The sequence below is a fragment of the Tamandua tetradactyla genome, chromosome 11 (assembly GCF_023851605.1).
Source record: "Tamandua tetradactyla isolate mTamTet1 chromosome 11, mTamTet1.pri, whole genome shotgun sequence".
NCBI lineage: Eukaryota > Metazoa > Chordata > Mammalia > Pilosa > Myrmecophagidae > Tamandua > Tamandua tetradactyla.
In genome coordinates this window covers 39,996,953-40,009,538 of record NC_135337.1, presented here as the reverse complement: position 1 = coordinate 40,009,538, position 12,586 = coordinate 39,996,953, and the positions used below count along the sequence as shown (strand labels likewise).

General features: G+C 39.7%; 1 protein-coding gene across 6 annotated transcripts in view; it reads left to right on the top strand.

The window, feature by feature from the left end:
* Nucleotides 1-11,152: 11,152 nt before the first annotated feature.
* The window catches only part of DNAI3 (dynein axonemal intermediate chain 3), an 88,526-nt gene continuing 87,092 nt past the window's right edge, over nucleotides 11,153-12,586 (top strand). For 5 of the 6 annotated variants that reach the window (XM_077120423.1, XM_077120422.1, XM_077120420.1 and 2 more), the window contains exon 1: nucleotides 11,155-11,679. The gene's annotated coding sequence lies outside the window, so the exon portion shown is untranslated. Of the gene's footprint in view, nucleotides 11,680-12,586 lie in introns of all 6 variants that reach the window. The other variant, XM_077120419.1, reaches the window with a different exon arrangement.

Below are 12,586 nucleotides of genomic sequence, written 5' to 3'. Positions count from 1 at the left end.
TTAGAGGAAAATGTAGGGAGATATCTTATGAATCTTACAACTGGAGGTGGTTTTATGGACCTTAAACCTAAAGCAAGAGCACTGAAGAAGGAAATAAATAAATGGGAACTCCTCAAAATTAAACACTTTTGTGCATCAAAGAACTTCATCAAGAAAGTAGAAAGACAGCCTACACAATGGGAGATAATATTTAGAAATGACATATCAGATAAAGGTCTAGTATCCAGAATATATAAAGAGATTGTTCAACTCAACAACAAAAAGACAGCCAACCCAATTACAAAATGGGAGAAAGACTTGAACAGACACCTCTCAGAAGAGGAAATACGGATGGCCAAGAGGCACATGAAGAGATGCTCAATGTCCCTGGCCATTAGAGAAATGCAAATCAAAACCACAATGAGATATCATCTCACACCCACCAGAATGGCCATTATCAACAAAACAGAAAATGACAAGTGCTGGAGAGGATGCGGAGAAAGAGGCACACTTATCCACTGTTGGTGGGAATGTCAAAGGGTGCAACCACTGTGGAAGGCAGTTTGGCGGTTCCTCAAAAAGCTGAATATAGAATTGCCATATGACCCAGCAATACCATTGCTAGGTATCTACTCAAAGGACTTAAGGGCAAAGACACAAACGGACATTTGCACACCAATGTTTATAGCAGCGTTATTTACTATTGCAAAGAGATGGAAACAGCCAAAATGTCCATCAACAGAAGAATGGCTAAAGAAACTGTGGTATATACATACGATGGAATATTATGCAGCTTTAAGACAAGATAAACTTATGAAGCATGTAATAACATGGATGGACCTAGAGAACATTATGCTGAGTGAGTCCAGCCAAAAACTAAAGGACAAATACTGTATGGTCCCACTGATGTGAACGGACATTCGAGAATAAACTTGGAATATGTCATTGGTAACAGAGTCCAGCAGGAGTTAGAAACAGGGTAAGATAATGGATAATTGGAGCTGAAGGGATACAGACTGTGCAACAGGACTAGATACAAAAACTCAAAAATGGACAGCACAATAATACCTAATTGTAAAGTAATCATGTTAAAACACTGAGTGTAGCTGCATCTGAGCTAAAAAAAAAAAAGAAGAAATCGAAAGTCTGAAAAAACAAATCACAGAACTTCTGGGAATCAAAAAGCACAGTAGAAGAGATGAAAAAAAATGGAAACCTACAAAGATAGATTTGAAGAGGCAGGAGAAAGGATTAGTGAACTGGAGGACTGGACATTTGAAATCTGACACACAAAAGAAAATATAGGGAAAAGAATGGAAAAATATGAGTAGGGTCTCAGGGAATTGAATGACAACATGAAGCACATGAATATACGTGTTGTGGGTGTCTGTGCTGGTTTGAAAGGATGTATGTCCCCTAGAAAAGCCATGTTTTAATCTAAATCCCATTTCTTAAAGGCAGAATAATCCCTATTCAATACCATATGTTTGAAACTGTAATCAGATCATCTCCCTGGAGATGTGATTTAATCAAGAGTGGTTGTTAAGCTGGATGAGGTGACAACATGTCTCCACCCATTTGGGTGTGTCTTGAGAAGTTTCTGGAGTCCTATAAAAGAGGAAGCATTTTGGAGAATGGAAGAGATCCAGAGAGAGCAGAGAATGCTGCAGCACTATGAAGCAGAGAGTCCATCAGCCATCACTTTGGAGATGAAGAAGGAAAATGCCTCCTGGGGAGCTTCAGGAAAGAGGAAGCCAGAAAAAGAAGCTAGTAGATGACACCGTGTTCACCATGTGCCCTTCCAAATGAGAGAGGAACCCTGACTGTGTTCAGCATGTGCCTTCTCACTTGAGAGAGAAACTCGGAACTTCATTGGCCTTCTTGAACCAAGGTGTCTTTCCCTGGATGCCTTAGATTGGACATTTCTACAGATTTGTTTAATTGGGATATTTTCTCAGCTTTGGAACTGTAAACTAGCAACTGATTAAATTCCCCTTTTTAAAAGTCATTCTGTTTCTGGTATATTGTATTCCAGCAGCTAGCAAACTAGAAAAGTGTCCAAGAAGGAGAAGAGAAAAGAAAAGGAGAAAGACTAATGGAGAAAATTATCACTGAAAATTTCCCATCTCTTATGAAAGACATAAAATTACAGATCCAAGAAGTGCAGCATATCCCAAACAGAATAGATCTAAATAGACATACTCCAAGATATTTACTAATCAGACTGTCAGATGTCAAAGAGAAAGAGAGAATTTTGAAAGCAGCAAGAGAAAAACAATCCATCATAAACAAGGGAAGCCCAATAAGACTATGTGTGGATTTCTCAGCAGAAACCATGGAGGTAAGAAAGCAGTGGTATGATATATTTAAGATTCTAAAATAGAAAAACTGCCAACCAAGAATTCTATGCCCAGCAAAATTGTCCTTCTAAAATAAGGGGGAAATTAAAACATTTTCAAATAAACAATCACTGAGAGAATTTGTGACCGAGAGACTGTCTCTGCAAGAAATACTAAAGGGAGCACTAGAGGCAGATAGGAAAAGACAGGTGAGAGAGGTGTGGAGAAGAATGTAGAAATGAAGACTATCAGTAAAGGTAAAAAAGAAGGAAAAAATTAGATATGACATATAAAATCCAAAAGGCAAAATGGTAGAAGAAAGTACTGCCTTTGCAGTAATAACACTAAATGTTAATGGATTAAACTCTCCAATTAAAAGATATAGACTGGCAGAATGCATTAAAAACAGGATCCATCTATGGGCTGTCTACAGGAGACTCATTTGAGACCCAAGGACAAAAATAGGTTGAAAGTGAAAGGTTGATATGCTGGTTTGACTCTGTGGTGAACACCAGAAAACCATGTCCTTTAATCTTCATTCAGTATTGCTGGGTGGAAGCTTTTTGATTATCCATGGAGCTGTGACTCATCCAATTGTGGGTGGTAACTTTTGATTAGATAATTTCCATGGAGATGTGTCTCCACCCATTAAGGTGAGGTTGCATATTGGAGCCCTTTCAGGGGAAACCATTTTGGAACGAGACACAGAGCCCACACAGCCAGAGACCTTTGGAGATGAAGAAGGAAAACACCCCCAGGGGAGCTGCATGAAACAAGAAGCCAGGAGAGGAAGCTAGTAGACACCACCAGGTTCACCATGTACCTCTCCAGTAGAGAGAAAAACCTTGAACATCATCAGCCTCCTTGAACCAAGCTATCTTTCCCTGAATGCTTTAGATTGGACATTTCCATAGCCTTGCTTTAGTTGGGATATTTTCATGGTCTTGGAACTGTGGACTTGCAACTTAATAAATTCTCCCTTCTAAAAGGCATTCTGTTTCTGATATATCGCATTCTGGCAGCTAGCAGTTGGGAAAAGATATTTCATGCAAACAACAATCACAAAAGAGCAGGAGTAACTATACTAATATCCAACAAATTAGACTTCAAATGAAATATAATTTTAAAAAAGACAAAGAAGAACTCTATGTATTAATAAGAGGAACAATTCAACAAGAGGAAGTAACAATCATAAATATTTATGCACAGAGCCAGAGTACTCCAAAATACGTGAGGCAAACACTGAAAACATTGAAAGGAGAAATAGACACCTCTTACAATAATATCTTAGAGACTTCGATTCCCCATTCTCATCAATGGATAGAACATCTAGATAGAGGATCAATAAAGAAATAGAGAATTTGAATAATACAATAAACGAACTAGACTTAACAGACATTCATAGATCATTACACCCTACAAGAGCAGGATAAACCTTTTTCTCAAGTGCTCATGGATCAGTCTCAAGGATAGACCATATACTGGGTCACAAAGCAAGTCTCAATAAATTTAAAAATATTGAAATAATACAAAATATTTTCTTGGATCTTAAAGAAAAGCAGTTGGAAATCAATAACAGACAGAGGGCCAGGAAATTTACAAATATATGGAGACTAAACAACACACTCTTAAACAACCAAAGGGTTGAGGAAGAAATTACCAGAGAAATCAGTAAATACCTTGAGGCAAATGAAAATGAAAACACAACATATCAAAATTTATGGGATGCAGCATTCATGGTGATGAATACACAACCATATGATGATATTGTGAGCCATTGATTGTACACCATGTATGGAATGTTTGCATGTTAAGATTCATCAATAAAAATATTAAAAACCAAACATCCTCCCTGAATGCAACCCTCTATCATGAATCGGTGTGAATCATTTCAGCCTTTGAAGGTTGTTGAGCAGAGGAGTAGCGTGATTCGACTTATGTTTTGGAGGTATATCCTTCAGGTCTCAGTGTTGAAAATAAATCCAAAAGGATGAAAATTGTTAGCAGAAAAATCAAGAATGACTCTTATGTTTTTATCCGAGTAACTATGAAGATGGAATTGCCATCAATTGAAAGGAAGACTGCAGGATGAGTATTTTGTAAGGGAGAATCAGCTCAATTTTGACTCTGTATTCTCACAGGTTCTCAGACTATCTGTAGTGAAGGGTCAGTTTATTTGTTTCTGTCCGCAGCCGTCTCGTTCGGCTTCTGGTCCCCGGCCGGCGAAGGGAACAGGAGGGGAGAAAGAGACGGACGCAGGCAAACCAACTTAAGTGACAAACACGGGTTCGAGGCACGCAGCGGTTGTGAGCACAGACCTTTACTGGAGTTAAGCTTGCATTCTCTGTTACAGGTTCCACGCGGGACAGAATACCCCGCGGGGGAACAACCTCTATGCGGCCGTCAGGTACGGCTCCCTGTGGGTCGTCTCCACCCACCCTGTCCGGGTAACCTCTTATATACTGTGCCCAAACCCAATAGGTTAGTGCCACGTATACAGAGGTGATTGGAAGATAGGGTTGGTGGGCGCGTACGTCATACGCGGAAACAGGATGCGGGCGCCATCTTGGCTCACTCGATGGGCGGGGGGAACTCTAGAGCAGGCTGCAGCGCGACCACTAGGCCTGACCCGGGAGGCGGCTCTCCACATGTTTCAATCTCTCTCACAAATTGATACTTTTGTAAAATACAATGCAAATAAATTGCTGGAAAAATGAAATATGCATAAAACACTGCCTTAATTTTATGCATACATAACAAATTTACAGTAGCAAATTGCTATAAAGTTACTAAGCACTCTCAGTTTCTGTATTTCTTTTGTTCCACGTGGGTATCAAATGAACTAGTAACAAATATATTGTAAACTGGCACTGATCTGAAGACCACACTTTGAATATCTCTGTATTAGACATCCAAGTGGAAATATCTAGTAGAGAGTTAAATACTCAATTCTACATTTAATTGTCACCAAGGACAGAGGCAATGTCCATAAATTTGTTTTGAATAACATTTAAGATTAATTCTGATTTAACTATCTCTCACTGAGCATATGCTAGCTTTGAAGCACTATTCTAGCATTTCATAGCAATGCTAGGGGCAGAGATCTGTAGGCAATGTGAGCAAGCTCATAATGTTTTTTTTTAATGCTGTATGGCAGGTTCACACTTCATTGTTTCTCCATGTGAGTATCCCGTTATTGCAGCACCATTTGTTGAATTTTTGTTTGTTTGGTTTTTGTTTGCTTGTTTCTTTAATTTGGGGAAGTACATGGACTGGGACTCGAACCCGGTCTCCCACATGGCAAGCGAGAATTCTACTACTGAACTACCCTTGTACCTACAAGCTAATAATTTGATATCCCTTCACATTTTGAATATTTTTTATTATATATTAAGTGGAAATGTGAATAAACTGATTTCTGTTAACAAACTCATATATTTCTTTCTTTATATTCAAAATAAGGAATATATTAAACACAGTTTTCCAATCTAAACAGCTTCTTAGGAACATACTGAACTGTTCAAAATTTAAATATTAAAGCTAGATGAACTCGTGGATGGGTGCATTGCCTTTTGGTTGAATTGTACATTTTTGTGCCCTCACATAGCAAAATATTCAACATAGATTTTATATAAAATCTGAAGCTCAGACTGCTTGGTTGTGAGAAGACAATTTCATCTTTTCCCCAGGACGTAAAAACCGGAACTAACTGGCGACATATTTTTGATTCACTACAGTGAACTTTCAATATCTTTTATAGAATGCCTCTTACCACAACAGTGTGGTTGCTCTTATCCTTTATCTGGTCTGGCTCTGAGGAAAGCATCATCACCCCAGGATTTGCAGATGTTAAAACTTAGATTTAGAGTTTAATAGCTCGCCTGATGCTATTTATACAGAAAATGTCAAATTAAGGCTCCAAAGTATGATTTCCTAACTTTAAGTACAGTATTATTTGAGTGACACCAATTTAAACAATATTTACAGTGTCTTAATGGTAATAATCATTATACATCTAGGCCTGGTATTTCGCTGTTACCAATCTACAAAGACTCTCCCTCCACCAACAGTTTCTGGGTATAAGGTGTGAGTTCTCACCTACGCTCACAAACAAGTCCGATTTGTTACCGTATGGCCCTCCTTTTCCCCCTCAGCCCTTGCATTGTTTCCTCTGGAGACATCTGCTGCCTCCAGACGTAGGGACCTGCCTTCCCTACTGGGAAGGAGCAGCAATTTTGACACCAGGTGTCTGCTGTCTTTAGCCCCCTTAAACTCAGGCTGTGTTACATTCTATTCAGAACTGGTGAGAATGCCTTTCTCCTCACTTTAGTCTTGCACATATCCCAATTTCTTGTCTAAACTTGCCAGAATTGGCCATCTCCTCTAAGAGTTAAAACTTTGTTACTGGGTCAGATTTTTCTGGTCTTTTTTCTCATTTTGAAGTGAGTATTCTTCTGGGAAGCTGTTTAGTTCATCATGCAATAAGCTGTGGCGATTTCCCCAGCCACTTTGAAAGTATGTCTAATCTCAGCAGTTTAGGGCTCAAACAAGGGCACTCTCCCTCCCACCCTTCCTTCTTCTCAGGAAAACTGACGCAGACAAACAAAAGGAATAAGAACTCCTATTTAGGATCTTCAAACTTTAGTTTGTCACTACTCCTTTTTTTATATCCACAAGAGAGGTGGGGAGTCGTGTGCCAAAATAACAAGTAGCAGTAACCACCTCATATCTAAATTGTCAAATTACCCTTGGGTAAATCCAATCTGAAGCTTATCAAGATGTCATTAAATGATCAGAGAGATATTTCCAGTTGTGATGTCCTGACTCTACATTTTTTTTCAACTAACAAAATTGAAGCTAATTTGGTATAAGAAAAAAAAAAAACCTTATGTTTTGGGTAAATTTGATTCACCATTCACTGAAAGAGCATGCACATGCTTACTAGTCATGCTGGTAGTTCATTTCTGACCACTCTCAGGAAAGAACAGATGGCTGGGCAATCGTGACTTTGTAACATGAAGAAATTACCAAACTTTTCCAATTTAATTTCTAACATTCTTGGTATTGTGACTTATGACTCATTCCTCCAAATGGACATTCCCTTCTAAAGAAAAGATGACAGAAAGGCTTAGTGTCATGCCCAAATCACAAGATAATATTCCTTACTTCCTTAAAAGTAATGGTGAAGGGGGGAGGGCCGCGGTGGCTCAGCGGGCAAAGTGCTTGCCTGCTATGCCGGAGGACCTCGGTTCGATTCCCGGCCCCAGCCCATGTAACAAAAAACGGAAAAACAAAATACAATAAAACAAGAAAATGTTTAAAGATGTTTCCCTTTCTTCCTTCCTTCCTTCCTTCTCTCTGTCTTTAAAAAAAAAAAAAAAAAGTAATGGTGAAGGATTATGAATTTGTTTTTTTAAGAAAAAAAGAAATATTTTTGAAGAGTGCTAAGAAGCTTTTGTTAGAGCGTTTCTTCTGGATTTGTCTTCATGAATAGTCAATCAAATAATTCAAGATCTATTTTCTTAAACATACATGTCAGTCACTGTGCTAGAGAATGGGGATACAAAGAAACAACAGCAGTTCACCCTAAAGGAGCTCACAATCTTGAGGGGGAGACGTTTATATAAACAAGCCATTGTGACACAGTGTTATACTTGCTCTACTGGAAAAACAGAGGAAAGAATACTTAATGGTTTGTTAAATCTGCTGGAATGCAATACTCCAGAAATGGAACAGCTTCAAAAAAGTCACAAGTTTATGGTTCTGAGGTCATAAAAATGTTCAAACTAAAGCATCCAGAGAAAGATACATTGACTCAAGGAAAGCCAATATCTGTCCTATCGGAAGTTACGTGGCTGGTGGCTGGTATCTGCTGGTCCTTGTTACTGATTCTGTTGCTTCCAGCTTCTAATGCCAGTGATTTCTTCTCTATGCATCTGGGGGCCTTCACTCTGGGACACAACTCAGAGATTGCTCAGCATCTCATGGGAAGGCACATGACATCTGCTAGTTTTCTCTTGGGGCTTCATGTTTCAAACTGCTTCCCAGGGGCGTTTTCTTTCTGCATCTCCAAGTGTCTCTGTCTGTGTCAGATCTGAAGCTCTTTCCAAAACTGTTTCTTTTAAAGGACTCCAGTAAATTAATCAATACTCACCTTGAATGGTCGGACTCACTTCTCCATCTAATCAAGAAGCCACACCCACAATTGTGTGTGTCACCGCTCCATGGAGACAATCCAATCAAAAGGTCCCACCCACAACTGGGCATATTATATCTTCATGGAAACAATCCAATCAAAGTTTCCACTCCACAATATTGAATCAGGATTAAAAGAAACCTGGCTGTCCCCACAAGATTGGATCAGGAAAAAGATGGCTTTTCTGGGGTATATAATAGCTTCAAACTGGCACAGAGTGACTGGTTCTGTAGGGTACCTGGATGGCTTTACAGAGAAGATGATATTTGAGTTAGGACTTGAAACTATTTATTAAAAAATAATAAATCATGTATTATTTTAACCATTGTTGCTGGTTTGAAACTGTTGTGTACCACAGAAAAGCCATGTTCTTTAATTCTGATTCAACATTGGTGGCTGGGATCTTTTTGATTAAGTTGTTTCCATGGAGATGCGACCCACCCAACTGTGGGTGGGACATTTAGATTAGGTGGTTTCCTTGGAGACATGTCTCCACCCATTCAGAGTGGATCACTTACTATAGCCCTTTAAGAGGGAACCATTTTAGGAAAAATTTTCAGAGCTGACACAGACAGAGACATTTGGAGATGCAGAAGAAAAATGCCCCTGAGGAAGCCGTTTGAAATGAGAAGCATGAGAGATGTCACCATGATGTCACCATGTGCCTTCCTAGCTGACAGAGGAACCCCGAACGTCATCGGTCCTTTCTTGAGTTAAGATACCTTTCTCTGGGTGTCTTCGTTTGGATATTTTTATGGCCTTAGAACCATAAACTTGTAACTTAATAAATTTCTTTTATAAAAGCCAGCCCATTTCTGGTATATTGCATTTCCAGCAGCATTAACATACTAAAACAACCAGGGATCAAAAAATGAGGAAAGACATCACAGGTAGAGGTGGAGACAGAAGAAGCAGGATGAGCAGAGGCAGGATTGTGAAAAGACAGGGCACACTTGGGGAGCAGTGGAGTTCAATGTAACCAGAGACCTGCATGTCAACCTGGGACATGAAAACTCCTGGGACATATAACAGAGGCTACGGAAAACCACTGGATAAGCATGTCAAAACTGCCTGGGATTTCTTTGAGTTTGTTCAAATTTATGTTCTATTTTTGGTTAATAGTGATTTTAGACATTTTAAAAAATTAGGACAAACACTATTACATTGTGGAGCAGAATGCAAAAACGTCATGAATTCTTTATATAAAGCAAATATACCTCAGTTGCAGAAGTCTATTTCAAGCTACAACTTCCCTATTATCAGCCCTCTTTAACTCCTGACCCCTGCGGTTTCAGGTCTCTTGGCTTTTAGGGGTCTTCAGTGGAGAACCTTGAGAAGTACTGGACTAAATTGCGGGTTGGACAAGGGAAAGAGGCAGGAAATGGGGTTACAAAAAGAATTCATTATCTTTCAGGTATCTTTCAGAACTCTGTTTGTAGGCCAGACAGTAGAAGGGTAATATCACAATTGAACCTCTGTCTCTGGCAACTTGGGGAGTGGACAGAACAAGTCAAGAGACTATTAGTGCCATCCAGGTGTGATATGAGGCATACCTGAGTTAAACCAGGGGCCCTGTGAGGTTGGTGAAGAGGAAGTGTATTGTTTGTAAAATATTTAGGAAAGAAAAATGACAGGAATTAGTAACATTGGCTGTGGGCAGTAGAAAAGGAGGTAAGGATGACTCATATTTCTATCTTTGCAAAGTGGTGGACAGTGATGCTTTTACCTAAGATAAGACATAAAGGAGAAAAAACAAATTCCAAAAGATAATGAGTTGACTTTTGGCTCTATTAAGTTGTGGTGCTCCTGGTACAGTGATTCATTAGCTTACTCATCCATTTAATATCTTTCGTTAGAACTATTAAATGCATGGACATGTAGTTGGAAATGTCCAGTTGGTAGCTGGGAATTCAGTTCTGAAGATTTAAAGGTATATTAGGTTGAGATTATAGAAATGTAAAGAATGGTTGAAATTAAAAGGGATAGATACACAGGAGAGCGTGCAAGAGTGAGAAAAGAAGTCTGGAGACTGAGCTCAGGGGAAAAATAATCTTTAAGTGTCAGGGATGGAAAAGCCTATGAAAAAGTTGTCACACTATTTAGATAAGATCTCCTCCTAATAGGATTTTTTTAAAATGATGCTTACAGTACAAATAATTTGCATTTTGCAAACACAAACTCTCCAAAAATTTAAAAGAATCTACATGACATTCCCATACATCGTGTAAAAATCTTATCTCCACTCAGGATCATTCAATTTTAGAAATGTTATAAATCCATAGGCCTCTTCTCAAGTAAATGTTTTAATTTGTGTGAAAATATTAATATAGATCAATTACAGCAGCTTACATATTAGGTAGTTAAATTATCTTTTACAGGAAAGGAGAAAACTGTTCAGACAGATGAACTTCACTGTATGAATCTCATAGGACTCAATCACAGATAAAATGAACCTTGGAGTTACTCGGGCATTTAATCATCTTCCCCAGAGTCTCATACTTCCACCTTAAGTCAAGCTCTGTACAGGTTATTTTGTCAAGAGGGAATTGTAACACATTAGAAGTTTTGGGACGCCCACGTCACCCAACCGAACCGGACTTCCTCTCCCTGACACCGAACCCTAGGGCAGGTTCGCAGGAGCGACCCGCTCACGGCTTGGAGTAAGCAAGACAGCCGCCCTAAAGGATTCCTACCAGGCAATCTCAACATTCTGCTCCCAGAAAGACCCCACCCAAGAAAGTTGTCCTTCGGGTGCGAAGCGTGGACCGAACTTGTAAGACTTGGAATCAGACAGGGGCACTCGCATTATTATATGTCTCAGATTCGCAACTCTTTCCCCTGAAATAGGAAACTCGGATTTAGCCAAGTCTAGCGTTGGGTGACGTCACAGGATAAGCTACCAATCATAAGCTAGCTCTGAAAGAGACGGTTAGGAAGTCGACACTTTATTGGTGACAGCGCCTTGTCAATCTTGCCGGAAGTTTCGCCTCTTTTCTCTTAGCAACCGATGCGTCTTAGCGACAGCCGGCCAGGGAATTACGGTTTGTAAATTTGGGTGATTTTTCAGAGTGAGAAGAATTCAAACTCCCAACTCCAGTTCCCGAGGGATCTTTACTCCAGGACACCTCAGAGAGTCTTCTCTTCCCTTCAGTTTAGCAGTTTCAGGTAAGGGAAACTCTGAATGGGAAAGGGGGCTAGGAAAATTTATTTTACTCACTCAAGGCCATATCTAAACGTAGTTAAAAATACAAAAAAGCACAAGACCTTCCCTGCTTGCAAAGAGATCCTAGCTTAGCCGGGGAAACAAAAAGAGCAAGGAGAGAGGAAAGTACACTTGAGAGAAAGGAAAGAGACTGTGCCTTGCTCACAGGTTGTATATCCCGTGTCTAGCACATGGCCTGGCACAAAGTAGCTTAATGAAAACTGAATGAATGTATATGAAAATAGCATGACACCAATTCTTCAATAGTAGACGGGTCAAAGAGGAAAAAAGATTCATGTGGGGTGAAGCAGTGAGAGACGAACTCAGGACCGTTAATGAAGAGCTGGAGTAGATAAAGAGAGAGGCAGATGAAACGGAACATTAACTCCGTGAAACAAGGACCTTGTGTTGTTCGTCTAGGGACTAGTCTACACAGTACCTAATTGCTGTTCATAATAATTGTCCTTCTCTTCCCCAAAGTATATTAAATGCTGAGTGAATTCACTGAAGTCTTCAGGCAGCTCTGAGTTTGAAGACCTCTGCTTTTGTGGAGGCCTGGAATACTTAACTACTGGATATCGTGTGATTAGAAAGAGTTGGGGAGAACATGATTGTCTGAGTAAGCAATTCCCAGAGATGGTCATTTTGGAGTAGAGCCCTGAAAGATGTGTTAAACAGCAGAGAAATGTATGCATGGTCTGGAACAAGAGGAGTGGGGAGTGAACGGGCTTCTGGGGGGGGGGGGGGTGGTAGAAAGTATCTCTACTGTTTGAGAACGGATGTTAATCCTATTAATCCTATGAGGCTGGAGGAGAGCTGGAAGGGTGGGTGCTATGAGGCAGATTGTGAAAGGTGTTCAAGGCCAGGTTT